The sequence below is a fragment of the Aptenodytes patagonicus genome, chromosome 4 (assembly GCF_965638725.1).
Source record: "Aptenodytes patagonicus chromosome 4, bAptPat1.pri.cur, whole genome shotgun sequence".
NCBI lineage: Eukaryota > Metazoa > Chordata > Aves > Sphenisciformes > Spheniscidae > Aptenodytes > Aptenodytes patagonicus.
The window spans coordinates 70819881-70835056 of NC_134952.1; positions in this window are offsets into that span (position 1 = coordinate 70819881).

The following is a 15176-nucleotide window of genomic DNA, read 5'->3' on the forward strand; positions in this document are numbered from 1 at the left end:
AAAGTTTGCTTATCAATATGTTAGCTTCCATTTATATGGATGGTCTTGTAGGATCTGAGGGATCAGTTTAGTAGTATTTTGTGTACAGTCATTCTGCAGTCCGGTAACTGCTGGCAATCTCGAAATGTATAGATCTGTCTAAGCGAACTGAATATATGTAAGTGTGTATATTCTTAGTGGATAAAAGTTCTTGGCAACCATCAAGTAAAGGGAAACGTACTGGCTCTAAAAATTGATGAGGCTAGCATTTTTTCATTTCTCACTTCTTAGAGATCTTTTCCAAAGGACTAAGTACATCTTTCCCAAGCAGTGGAATGCAGCTTAAAATGCAGTGTTGCAATAAGCGTCTATCTAGTCTGGGAAAACAGGTTATGTTTTTAGACATATTAGCAAAAACTGTATTAATTAACCCATTTTTAAATATCGTTTAGCCTCCTGCATGAATAATGAGAGGAAAAAATTTAAAATATTAGGCCTATGAGTAGCTAACGTATTTTCTAAAGCTCTGACTGTAAGGGGACCTGAATTTTACCTTAAAACACATTAAAACAGGTACTGATGCATTAAAAAATATTTTTCTTTCTGTCTCCAGATAAAGTCATCATAGCTGGCACTGTTTCATCAGTGCTGAATTACAATTCTTGTGACAATACTGTGACGCAAATCCCAGAATGTAGACATTTCTGTATCCCAGGGAGTTTTCAATCTGAAAGGCAAAACAGAAAAGCCAGGGTACAACAAAGGATTAATTCGGAAAATTCCAAGTTTGTTTGTGTTTCTCCCTCCTCACTTTCTTTGGCTTGATGATGGTCTGCAATCCTCTCAACCCCTATCTCCTACTGATGCTAATGGAATGGTGATTGACTCCTCCCATACTGGCAGGAAATCAACCTCAAAGGGCTTCCAGTTCGCACCTCGTTGAACTGGCTTTGTCACTATGAAAAGATGAGTTTACTGGAAGGAAAAATCCTAAATTAAATAAAAACTAATGCTTGTGATTAAGAAATCTTGATATAACTTTTGCAGTGCAGAAGTATAATCAGTATATCAACCACATCTGGAAGGTGCTTCGGTTTATTCAGGAGGAGACACTGGAATGTGAATGGAGGTTAGGCTGGGCCATTATAAACTTGGAAGAATTATAAACTTGGTAGGTCAGACACACTGCAAATCTATTATCACATCTTTTTTCCAGAAACAAGATGAGAACATTTAAAAAATAAAAGCCAAACAAATCCTTAGGGTCAATTATTGATGTTACACCGTGGTTGAATTTGACTCAAAGATCAAAAAAGTCCATCATTTACAGTAAACGATCTTTTATTCATGTAGTTAGGTGTTGATCAGTATTTCATTTCTGATGTTTTTATCAGCAGTTTCTTATTTTCCTTAATCCTCTCCCTTCCGCACTGCCTATCACTAGAAGAAATTATCTTCTAAAAAAATCTGCTGTTTTCTCTGAGTGTAACAAAGGTTGGAAGTAGAGAAATGGTGGACAATCCTCATTGCTGATGCTATGACAGTGTCTAGAGTATCTTAGGTAGAAACTCATAATGGTATTTCCATAGATAATCGCTATTTTTCATGAGTCTGTCTCGGTGATTCCTTGAGCAGGACCCTTCTCTCTGGCCCTTCCCGCAGTCAGGTACACTTTCAGCAGATGTGAAATTAAAGTTCTTTCTTTCCCAGAGCACAGACGGTAATTTTCCTCCCAGGCCTCATCTCTGAAGTTGTTAGGCAGATGGGAATGGACCATTTAGATATCTTTTGATAATTATATTACAGTTATATCATTCTAGCCTGTTTTCTGCTCTCTGTGGGTATGCCAAGGAGTTAGGAAGCTAAAGTCCCCTACAGACCCGTGAGACAGAGATATCTCACTGATCCTTCCATTCACGGTTCATGGCACTTCTTCTCAGGTCTCTCATCCCAACCTCGTCAAGCTTGGACGTTCCCTTCAGTATTACCTCTCTCAGAGTAGAAGTCCTAAGAATGACCTGACTGGTTCTTGTCCAACATCTAAGAGTGGTGTGAGTGGCAACAGCCACCGAGAGATGTCAATTCTCCAGAACATTTATTTGCAGATTTGTGGGCAAATTTGTGAGGCCCAAATCACCAGGGCGTTGTGCAGATTCAAGGAACCAGTTTCTCCTAAAGCACCCCCAGTAACACCAAGTCTTCTGAACCAAGAGGTTATGTACCTCCAAATTTCTGCAGGCTCCAGAATCACAGGAATTATAGGTGCGCAAGCCTGCTTCCTTGGGTTCCCTATCAAAACCTTGACTTTCTTGTTGTGCAGAAATGGATAATGAGGTTTAATTTTAGTCTAGTGAAAATTTTGTGTGCTGGTAGATTTGTCCTGTATTTTTCCCTTTTCCCAGATGGTAAACATTGCAGTAATAATTATAGCAGTAGAGTGGATATTACTCTTGTCTGCAAAGTGCTTAAGTACTGAAAAATATACCTGAGACATTAGGAAGTAAAAGAGGGTGTAGTCTATTTTAAAAGGCAGTTATCCAGTTCCAGGTGGTTGGAGGGCAAGATCAGAGCATTCATTCATGATGTGGGTGGTCTGGGCTGAGAGCTGAACTCTGTGCAAGGGAGTGGACTGCACAGTGGGAGAAAGAAAGGTTGAATTTATTACTTTTTTACTTTATTCTGTTAAGTAGAAGTTATTCATGGAATATCCGTAAAGGCAAAGTTGTTGGTAGAGCTGGCAATACTTAGTTTTAATTTACTAAAGATATTTAAGAAGACCTTGGGGGGAAAAAAAAGAGGAAATTAATTTTCGAATTAAAAATGGCTGTGGGGTAAGTGCTCAGCTCTAAAAAAATTCCGAATTTTGGAAAATCTGGATCCAAATCTCTTGGGCCATGGCAAGCTCTATTTCTTTTTTTAAATCTTTATTTTATATCCCCAGGGGTCTCCCTGTGCTCGTTTCATTTATAGACCATAAGGGCTTTTTTAGGAGGGTAGGTGTCTTCCTCTGGTGATGGCATAACAGGACCCCCACCATAAAGGAGGTTTTGGAAGTGCTACAGCGCTGTATTAGCAAAATCAACTTTCGGGCCAATAGGTATGGATTCCAATCTATTACTCACAGGCAAAATACTCCATAATCATATTACCAGTTTTACAAGTAAAGCTTTTTCAACCACATTTTAATCTGATAGCCATTTGTCTGTCAAAGAGAGGAAATGCTTTTTTTGTTTTAATTAAAAAAAAACAACAAAATTGTACTTCTGCACTCCGTGGAACATTTACGCCTAAGTTTGTGATGCACTGAAGATGGGAGCAGGTGCATGACTTCTGCAGCACTGCTGGGAAACACTGGACCAAAGCCTCTGTCAAGATCACTGGAAAAAGACCTATTACTAATGGCATCAATCCCATGTATGACAGCACAGAGTTTGGCCCATTATTCTTCCAAGGTCACTAAAGCAAGGTCACTAAAGACAGCAAATAGAGAAAATGGAGAAAAAAATATTCTAGAGCAGCTCGATTGGAGCAAGTGACTAAGAAAGCCACTTTACCATCCATTTTGCATGTAATATACCCTTTCAAAGTCAGCTATAATTGGTCTAAAAGGTTTAACCTATTTGAGGCAAGTTTAAGGCTGGAGTTTTATTAAAAATAGAAATTAATGTTTCCTAAATTCCTGGAAAAACAGTATGTTCAAGTGTGTTCTATTTAGCTTTTGTTATGAGCTATTCCCAACAAAACTGTAGAGGGACCAGAGAGGATGTGGAGTCTCCACCCCTGGAGATGTCAAAACCCAGGGCATGGACACAGGCAACCTGCTCTGGTTCACCCTGCTTTGAGCAGGGGGCTGGAGAAGACCACCTCCAGAGGGAACTGCCAGCCTCAGCAGTTCTGTGATCCTGGGACTGCATCCCGTCCTGTTTTAAACAACATCTGGAGAACATTGCTTCCTGGGACTCTTGAGTGGTCTAGAATTGCACCCAGCCAGGAGTTTAATTCTGTTACGCTTTTGTTGTGGGTTAACCCCAGTCGGCAGCTGAGCCCTACACAGCCCCTCGCTCACCCCTCCCCAGGCGGGTTGGGGGAGAGAATGGGAAGGGCAAAAGTGAGAAAACTGGTGGGTTGAGATAAAGACAGTTTAACAGGTAAAGCAAAAGCCGCGCACGCAAGCAAAGCAAAATACGGAATTCATTCACTGCTTCCCACCAGCAGGCAGGTGTTCAGCCATCCCCAGGAAAGCAGGGCTCCGTCACGCCTAACAGTTACTTGGGAAGACAAACACCTTATCCCCAAAGTCCCCCCTTCCTCCTCTTTTCCCCAGGTTTTATTGCTGAGCACAACATCAGGTGTCCCAGCTGTGCCCCCTCCTAACTGCCAGTGACCCCCCAGCCTACTCGCTGGTGGGGCAGCATGAGAAACAGAAAGCCTCAATGCTGTGCAAGCACTGCTCAGCAATAGCTAAAACATGGGTGTGTTATCAACACTGTTTTGGTCACAAATCCAAAACGTAGCACCATACAAGCTACCACAAAGAAAATTAACTCTATCCCAGCCAAAACCAGTATACCAGTTCTTTTTATTACCAGAGTGCTTATTTTCCTCAACTCTCTCCTATGGTCACTTTACATTCAGTCAGCAAAAACAGTATTTTATAGTTATTCCAGCATTTTTGCTTCGTTTAAACAGCAATTCCAACAAGCTGGTTCTGTAATGTTTTTTAAAAAATAATTTCTTTTGTGCATCGGATGTATTCAGCAACTCTGTAGTTGTAAAAGTCTTTGCCAAAAGAAACCCCGTAGCCGACTGGCATCACACGTAACAGCTCCAGCAAGAGGAGCTCTCAGCTACTGGCTCATTTCCATTCTCCTTTGCATCCCTATAAATCAGGAGTCAGTTATTTCAGATTCAAAGGGTGTAAGCGGGAACTGAAGCTGGGTTTAGGCTTCCCTGCTTTGCACTGGTATCAGACTGTTGTGCTGCGGGCAGTCACGAGCTACCAGATGTCCCAAAGCCACATCGCCTCCAGCTTTCTAAAGCTGTTGTAGCTTACAAACTCACAGCGGTCACCTGGAGGTAAGAGATCTGCGTCGCAGACATTTTTTTTCTGACTCGTTATGCTAACTAGAAGAAGTATTGATTAACAAAAGAAAAGAAAATTAGAAGGTACTCAATGGAGAACAGAGAAAAGGCGATTGGGACAGACTCGGCAATGAACTGAAGGGGAAAACCAAACATTAACGCGAGAGACTATTAGCTATCGCATGCAGCAGTGGAAGGCTGTTGGACGGCTGAAGGCAACCGGAACACCTCGAAGAGAGAAATCTGGCGATTACCAGCCTCGTCCTGTGGTTTATTGCTTGGTGTATAATGTCCTGAATACATTAGATATTACAGGCTCATTCATCACAAATGCACTTTAATGGAACCAAAGGTCAGGGGCAAAATTAATGCTGGGGAGAAGGAATGGCCTAAGTGTGTGTAGAAGGGGGGAGATGGTTATTTCTATTTTAGCTTAAGTTAAAAGATTGTTGTGTATTTGTGTATGCAAAGCTTTTCACTAATAGCTACTGAAAGGCCACAAAAGCAAGCAAAGAGTACAGAACTGCTGGGCTTATGAGCATACAGATGACGGTTATTATAAAGCTCAATTAAAAAATCCTAGATATACTAAGTAAACACTAAAAGATGGTTTTAAACTAACAAAAACAAAAAATAAAGATGCTAAAAGGCACAATCCATCCCTGTTGTGAGAATGCTGTAACACTTATCCACAAAAGAGGGGACTTAAGCACGCAATAGGAGCTTTATCCCAAGCTATTTCATTTTGCTTTGCCAATTTAACTCAGATTTTTAATGTACCTTTCTGGCAATCTTGAGAAAATTGTATGTAGAAGAGTTAGCAAGAGACTCTCTTGCAATTGGGACTTTATGAGATGTCAGAGAAATAAATGTAGCAAAGACTTATGAGATCACTAGGGTCTCCAGTTGAGTCACTGAAGAAACTGTAAGCAGATACTATGGGAACCAGTAAGTCCCATTAGAGGCTGTATGCACATTTCTAACTTGCTCTGCATGCAAAAGCAGCTCAAAAAAAAAAAAAATTCCATATTTATGAAATCTGAATTCACTTCAGAATATTTTAATAACAATAATAGCTTGATTAAGATCTAAGTGAAAATATGAAGCTCTGAAATGAGCTATTTTAATAGTACATAATTTTCCCTTTTGAAGCTTTGCCTAGAAAGGAGTTAATCCTCATGGACTAGAGAACACAATGCACATAGGAAAGACCTTTTGAATGGTTATTCATTTCTGTAATGTTAATGACACACAAGCAATTGTGCAGGCCCCACCTACACAATTAAGATGGCAAAATCAAGCTCTCTTAAACCCAGGTATTGCCAAAACTTAGATTGCCTATACAATTGCTGCTCAGCCCTCTTCCACGCAAGCTTTGTGATAACATCGTTAGTTTTATGGGTAAAAACTATTTTTTTACACTGGAGTCTGCCTTGAAGTACAGAATTGACTGTTGAAAGAGCTCGAGAGCTGTAAGGTATTTAGTCTTCACAATTCAGCTAGTGACCTACTTATTACTCACCATCCAAAGCCTACACAGAATCTTTAATTTCTGCATGTGAAGGGAAGCTTCAAGAAAGATAATGATGAGATCATGCCACTGAAGAAGGTACTGTAACGCACACAACACAAGAGGACTAAATTAGGGACGCTCACAACAACATCAAGAAATGCATTTTCAAGCATTTCAGCACTTCCTAAATATATTTAATCTAATGTTCTGATTTCTGAATGTTATTTCCTGGGGTTTTTTTAATGTCTGAAGACCCAGTAATAAGCCACCATCAAGAACAGGGCTGAATTCTGATATGCACTACTGCCATATAATTGAACAAGTATAATTAATAACACGAGAAGATTTATGATAGGGGTTATTCTTTCCCCAAGATATATCTTGTGTCAAAGTGATGAAGTAGAAGAAATGGCCAAGGATATCCAGCCCAAATCTCTCTACCCACATCCCTCGAGAAGGTGTGTGTTCCCACAGCTCCGAGCTGACTAAATGCTGTTGTTTAGGTCTGGCCTGGGAGCACAACCTCCCAAAAACCTAAGCTGAACCAAAGTTTCACAGCCACTGAAAAGGAGGATTTGCTCTCCCCTCCATCCCATCTCTTCTTCTCCATCCTCCTGCTTGCACGATGCTACTTATTTCCTTGTGCTGGCTGTCCCGCTTGCTGGAGCTTCCCTTGAACCGAATCAGCTTGTTCACTGTCGGAGTTCTTGTTGTAGCAGTAGTTTTCTGCCAAATTAGCGAATTTGGGCACAGCATGAAGGTGCTGGTGTTGGCACAAACTGAACTGGCAGAGGAGTATGGCCAGGAGTGGAATGAAGGGGAGAGGCAGCAGAAGACCTTCCTCTTTCTCAGCCATGAGCTGTTCGGTCAGGTCATCCTCGCTGGTTAACCTGGAGCCTCTGATTCTGCCATTTTACCAAGGGTGCAAGAGGCAGAGTTTTAAGTTGAGCTTAAACCAGTGTGTGCCTCAGCTGCACCTGAGCAGAACGGTGTGAGGCCGTCGTGGTTTAACCCCAGCCGGCAACTAAGCCCCACACAGCCGCTCGCTCACTCCCCGCTGGTGGAATGGGGGAGAGAATCGGAAGGGTAAAAGTGAGAAAACTCGTGGGTTGAGATAAAGACAGTTTAATAGGGAAAGCAAAAGCTGCGCACGCAAGCTATCTATCCCAGCCAAAACCAGCACAGAGGGGCAGAAGAGACACTCCTTTGGCTCCAAGGTGCTCTCTCTGCTCGAGTTTCAGCGGCTTCCCATACACAGAGAAAGAACTACAGCTTTCCCAGATAGGTCAAAAGACATTTTTACGGCAGGAAGCATTTGGCAATCCAAATGCAGGGTTGCTCCCTGCTAGTCCTATAATGTCTTGCCCAGACGGCAGTGTTTTGTTCAGCCCCCTACAGCACAACACTGAGCTCTGCGAAGCCTTAAGTTGTTCCGTTTCCATGAGCTCTGTGGCACCTAGCTAAACTGATGACACTGTATTGATGCCACAAACTCAGTCAACACTGCCTGTGACATCAATGTATGACATCACTTCCGGAAGTACTGTCTTCTGAAATAACAAGTTGCAGCTCATAGTTTCCGGGAGATTTCTATGTCCCCAACTCCGAGCGTGAAAAGGATGACTAGGTCTTTCATTTCTATCACCCACGTGTCTAAACATGCAGGCTCTGATGGGTACCTCGCAATTAGATCGGGGCCTGGCATAAAGCTGTGTTGGATTCTGTTTTGGCTGTCCCCCTGATGGGCAACGGGGGGCAAAGCAAATTATTTCACCTCCCTTTGCCTCATGTGCCTGCCTGCTTCAGAAGGTGGGGTTGCAAAGTGCTGTTCGTTCGTACCTGTGATGGGAGTTTATATTTCTATACATTTATGTCTTTGGATTTCAGGCAATGACTTGTGCGAGACATGATACTGTCTCATCACTGGTGTCACATAAGCTCGTATTTGTAGGGATTTATTTCTTGGCCATCTCAGAAGGAAATGATCTAATTACAGACTAATATAATAGGATCATTATTATGTTAGCTGCCCAAGCCTTCTCATTATAAGACCCCTTTTTGCATTGTCTGTAATTTTGCAGTTTTAACTCTTTGACCTGATTTCTTTCATCCCATGAGGCTTCTTCAGTCTTTTTTTAAAATAAAATTTTCTGCCAAAACCCATACTAATTTCCAAGAATGCAGCTGAAAAGAGAGATGCTATTTTCCTCATGCTAAATCTTCCGTATGAAAACTCTAGCCTACATGTAGCTTTGAGCAGGGACTAGAAATTCGGGGTGCGGGGGGAGTTAAGGGATTGTCCTTTGAAAATCAAATGAAATTTAGTGATGCAGCAAATGTCTGGAAAAACTGCAGTCTGCACATGTTCAGTAGAGACTTGCCAGAACTTCATAATGTGACTCTTCAGAGATGCTGTCTGCAACAAGCACGCTAGACTTCATAAGGTTTTTCTGTGGCAGGAAGGTTTAGAACCTAATACCACTAATAATTGCTCCTTCAGATCAAGTTGCAGGTCTGCGCAGCAGATTTAAAGTTTCTAGCCTGCCGATAAATCCTGTTATTGTCGGTATTACACAATTACACAGTTGAATTTTCCTTGTTTGCATCTTTCATAAGCTTAAGAAATTCGGCATTAAAAAACTCCCCTTTAAAAAATACAGTATAAAACCCATGCAAAGTGAGTATTATTATCCCCATTATACAGATTTGCATCTGAGATATGTGAAGTTTAAAGCCAAATGTATCCATTGGTTTTTGGGTATCCAGCCAAGAAGTAAAATTCGAATTTTTTTAAATTATTTTTCTGAGCACATGGCTTGACACAGCTGTAGCTGTGTGTTCTCAGACTCCTGCAGATCTGTTTCAGGTCTCAGAGTCAGGCACTTGAAGAATAGGGAATGTACAAGATAAAGACTACCTGCGAAAAACATGGGGAGAAAAGTGATCTCACACAGCCCATCTCTGAACTTGCATTACATGGGGGAGTACAGCTAAGATGGGAAAGGGGCTTCCTGACCGAGGACTGACTTACAGTAATATCCTTTTAACACAGTATTTCTATAAAGTTACCCACCAAGATTAAACTTTATATGATGTAAACAGGCATATTCATTTCCCCAAAAGTATTTGGTCAGACCTATTTCAAGATCAGCTTCGTCCTTCTGTGGGTTTTCTCTCGGTTTTTTATATGAACAAAAATGGTATGAAATTATTAGTATATTTTGTCTTGAAAAAGTATAACCACTGTTTGCACAATAATTATGGCAGATATTTGTATAGCAAAGATGTTACACAGATACAAAGATAATAATGATTTCATTATAAGATTAAACCTTTCATTGTGATGTATTATACAACAACTAATACCTTTCATTTCAGGAAAAACTGGAGTCTAGCTACAGTAATCACTATTACACTGTGAACTCGGGCACTGGAAAAAGTTGATGATAACTAGATGTAATGTTAGTCACACAGTATTAAAAATAAGCGGATAATATTTTCTTTAAAACTGTCGAGCCATTCTAACAAACACACAGAACCACTTGTAATTAAGACAAACACAACATCCTCTCAGCACTGCTGTGCTTACAGCTCTTTCAAATAGCACATATGGTCTGTACTTTTATCAAGTGTGCTTAGACCCTTTTCTCCTAATGAACGATTGTATGTGTTGTAGTCGGGAAGCAAAGCAAGACTATGTTAAATACACTCTGGCTGCCTTAACTCAGAATTTCCTTGTATTTATGAATTTCTATTAAATCCCTAAGGTTATTTTTACATTGTTTTCAGTGTTATTTTATCATTAATCTTATTATCATCCAAAAAAACTGGCTGCAAATGATTGCTTTGAGGATTGGCAAACACATTTGTACAGCTTGAAACAATTTATTGAAAACATGTTGCTTACATAAGAGAACATGCTGTCTTTAAACGCTGTTGGTAAGAAATGTTCATTTCTTGAATTTCCATTCTATTTCTGGACTCTGAAGACAGGAGAAATACAATTTAAACAGGTTGCGTACCTTTTTAGGATCACCTTATTTTAACCTCGGGAGAAGGGATCCTCATTGTCTAGCCGTGACTTTGCAATGGGCTCCTCGGTGGTGGCAGACAGCAGCCCACAAGCCAAGGTAACACGCCTTTTCAAAATATTTGGCCTTTTCTCCAAAGGAGAAACCTGTAACCAGTCATGTTGTAAACTAGTGAACATCGGTTTAATAATGAGAAGGATTTTCATTTCAGTTCAACAGAACAATCATTTTTAGCCAAATGTATTTCTGTGGGCATAGTAGGTACAATAAATAAAGATTTACGGTAATGCATTTCCTTACTTTTTTCCCCATATATTTGCCATCTCTATAATACTTCAGTCATTTGTACATTTACATAACTCCCTAAGATGAAATAGAATTACCTTCGCTATTTTATAGCTGGTGAAAATGAGGTACCTCCGGAGTTACACAGAGCATACCTAGAAAAGCAAAAGTATGAACCCCCCGAATGGCGAGTCCCAGTTCAAACAAGACGAAATTTCCTCTTTCACGTGTGCGATAGCTCTAGGGGCCAGATTTAGTCACTGACAATTATCAGCATGCGAGCTCCACGCTTCAACCCCCCAGCACGCTGGATGTCCGTCTCCCCTCTCTGGGGTGCACAGTGGGTGCCCTGCCAGGGGGACGGTCTAGGACTTTCCCCGATCGCCAGCTAAGGCAGCGAAACAAACCGCTCTGTCCGTTCTGGATTTTTTAAAAATAAATCTTCAATTTCCAGAAAACAGCTTATTTCAGATGCCATTTTTAACTGATACCTGATTCTTAATAATTTATATGGCCCTTTATGAAAGTTTTGAGACAGTTACGTGATTTTCTTCTGCAGCTGTAAATCCTGCTACTTCTGCTGTCTCTGTAAGCAGCAAATACAGAGGTTTTTCCCCTCTTTCTGCTTTCCTGGTCTTCCACTGATCAAGTACCTTGTCATCTGCTTTTCCTAAGAACACAGAAGCACAGAGCTTTTCGTCACGAACGGTTTCTTATGTTTTCATTAACTTGGGAAGGGGAAGAAAGGAATAAAAAGAAACTCTGGAGTTTGCACTGTGCGCAAGTACCATAAAATCCCAAAGCTTTTAACAAAAGTTCAGCCCTTAGAGCATCTTCCAGAGGGACAAAAGAAATCTATTGACTTTCAATGGCAAAATTTTGCTACAACACTTCTAGGTCAAGATTTTTAAAAATGTAATCTCAATTTCTGTAAATCCATCTACCTGGTTAGATATGAAGTTCTGCCTGCATATCTGTCTGCACTTAAATTTCATACAGGAACAAATGTAAATCCTTTCTCTAGACTGAAGAGAAGAAGGAGGAGCTGGCTCGCTCAGAAACTCAGCTAGGACGCCACACTTCTAGCTTGCTTCCCCACGCGGTCACTTGTTTCAAGTTCACAAAGGCTGGACCCAAAAACCCAGCAGTCCAACTTGACTCTCCTATATTAGGGTTTGGGTTTTTTTTTAATATCCAATTTTGAATGAGGAGAGTGACATATGTGCTTAGGCATTCAGAATAGCTTCCTTTTAAAATTAAATATAGCTGTCTTTTAAAAAATTGAACTTTGGAAACACGCTAGAAAGATTCCCCCAACCACAAGTATGCATAACTTATAATCACAGCCAGACTTCAAAGGTCCTGCCTTTACACCCACACCAGGGTCTTTTTTATTGCAATTCTTTTCTAAATAACTAATTGCCTGCTAAGTGTTAAATAAGCAATTTACACTTCCCCTTTATTCTTCACGGGGCAGTTGACATGACGCTGAGAGCACAACTACTAGCTTAACTGACAGCACCACAATTTTGGTCAGGTCACTCCATCCCAGTTTTCCAGGGATATGAGGCGTGTACAATGACTTCTCTCCTGTTTCATCGCGCTGTGAAGGTTAGTTGAGTAACTTTTACCATGTTCTACTTAAGGAATAATTCAGCATCTCCTGCCAAGTAACTATTCCTTGCTTAGATTGATCAGAGTTTAGCAACGTTTTTGTCAGTGCTCGGACTCCAAAGAGCTGAGATTTTGTACAGAAACTGCACGACACTGGCAAAAATTGTGCAGCTCAACTTGCACATCGGCTTATGTGTCACTTCTAGTTCCCCGGTAAGACACAAGCGCCTGTACATTTGTTTGCCCGAGTGCCTTTAAACGAAAGTCATCTTTTTGGAGTTGTATTTGTACTCTGCTGGAGTCTCCTTTCTTTCCGTCCCGAGCAGCACGTCTCTTTCCAGAGCTGCTGCCAAGGGAGGGGGGCCGCGCAGTCCCAGCCACCTCCTGTCACTGCCCTCTGAAATGATGCTGAGTTAAATGCTGTGGGTGCCCCAGCTTAGCATGCAGATTGATCCAGACAGGTAAGAGATTTCTGAAAGACAACACTGGGTTTGTATCTGGCAATTTTTCCTCTTTAGACTCTTCTATTGAACTTCTCACTAAAAAAGAATCCAAAAAACTATTACGGAAACCTAAGAAAACCTTCAGCCATTTGTTATTAAGTTACTCATCTAAAGACAGTAAGAGACAGATTATGGTAACAAGATCATCAAAAAGTGAAGGTTTACTGGCGCTTTCAGTAGATCATGCTTCTCTTGAGATAATCCAAGAGCATTTTCTTATATATTGAGTAACTTTTAAAGATCAGTGGTCAGGTTTTCACAAACTGTAAGATGTTACGTCGGGATCAATGGCCTGCCTTTTTTTTTTAGACGCAATTTACTTTGCAGCATATTTTTGTTTGGCAATGTATAAACTAGTGGCAGAAAAACAACTGATCCCAATTACTACCAGGTAAGTAGAGAGTTTACTTTCTAATCGCCTCGTTAGGTCAGCACTATTCACTGACATACAATTACATTGATACAAGCACTAAAAATAGTTCACCTAGATTATTCTTTAAGGTCAGGCCTGGAAACTTGCGGTAGCTGTTTCGGTTTCTACGAGCTTTAGATCTTCCCGGAAAGCCACCCGCCTGTCCCTCCTTCCACTGGCTGTAGAAGCCACCTGGGGAATCTGACCTCCTCTGTCAGTGGTCTAAATTAGGCAAAATGAGTACTTTTATTCTCTTCACATTCCCAATTTCTGTTTTATGGTTACAGTAACCTAAAACTCCTGAATGAAGCCTATCTGTTGGTATAAATGCTCAAAATAAAAAGAAACGGAGCCAATTATGTCCTGTTGACCGAAGATTATTTTAATCCACATTAAGCACTCCCCCAAGTTATTTTATGAAGTGTTTTAAAAGAGGCATATTTTGTAAGCTTTATAATTTTTTTATAAATATTTTCTTAAGACATCATGGTTTTGTTGTTTTTACTTCTTCCTGACTTCCGTATGTATATCCAGGGGTGTACAATTATCACGGGCAACTTTCCCAAAGTGTTATGCAAGGTGATTTGGCATTCTGCTCCAGGAGCTTCATCCACGCATCTATCTTCCTTCTCAACTGTTAATTCCTTCCTTCCCCTATCTGATCCGTGCCAAGTCCTCTTTCTCCTTTCCCTGGGAGCCCGTGTTAACTCAATCCCCACACCGAGTTTGCAATATAAGGATCCATTGCTGTTAGCTTTATTCCTCTCATGGTTACAGTTGTCTTGCTTAGATTTTATACTTTGTATGCATTTTATGCATATAAATTTTATGCATCATATGAGATGTTTACGCTCACCTTCTCCCACAATAGTCCAACAAAAGGAAATGACCAGTCCAGAAAGGCATCATACTCAGCACACGGTTTCTAAAAATGCTGTTAGAAGCTTAGATAGGGGCAAGGGTGCACATGTAGAATAAAAACCTACTATGCTGAAGGGAGTACCAGTCCTCCCGGTAGATCCTAGGAAGGGACTAAGGATCAAAACAAAACGGCTAGGCTTTCCTGGGCTGAATGTAGTAAAGTATTGCAATCCAACCACGAGCAAGCAATCCAAGCATTTCTACTACCTAGGTAGCTGACAGGCAGGCAGACTGAAGTGTCCAAGGAAGGGAAACCCCTTAAATAGACTGAAACGCTCAAGTATTTTTGCTGAATAACAAGTACTTCCTGGAGGACACTGTCCTTACCAGCAGCTCTGGCTTGTTTTTGGTTACAGTGTAAAGAATCCCCCAGGGCTCAGTATGGTTTCAGGAACTCGCATGCTATACAAATGTGCAGTCTCCTTCCCTGAAGCCACGTCACCAGGCACTAGGGATGAGCAGCCCAAAAATAATATTTTGGAAAGAGCACTGCCAATCCACCCTTCTTGTGAACAGTTTTCTCACTGGCTCGCCTTGAGGTATTAAAAATTACGATATGAAAGTCCTCCAGGCAATCTTTCCCTCCTGGTATTGTTAGCTTGTATTTTTACTTTAGTCTGCTGTGGCGACCTCTATCACTTACCAGGCAGAGCTTTGGTTTCCATTAGTGCATTTAGCCATCTTATTCCTGGGCTGTAGCTTTTTCTAAATCTGCAGTTTTCTTCTTGCACCCATTCAGAACAGGCTATTCTATTTCTCCTACTCACTCTTCTCCCCCCAAAATGTATCTATTTGGCAAAAAATATTTCCCTTCCCCATGTCAATCATTTCTAACT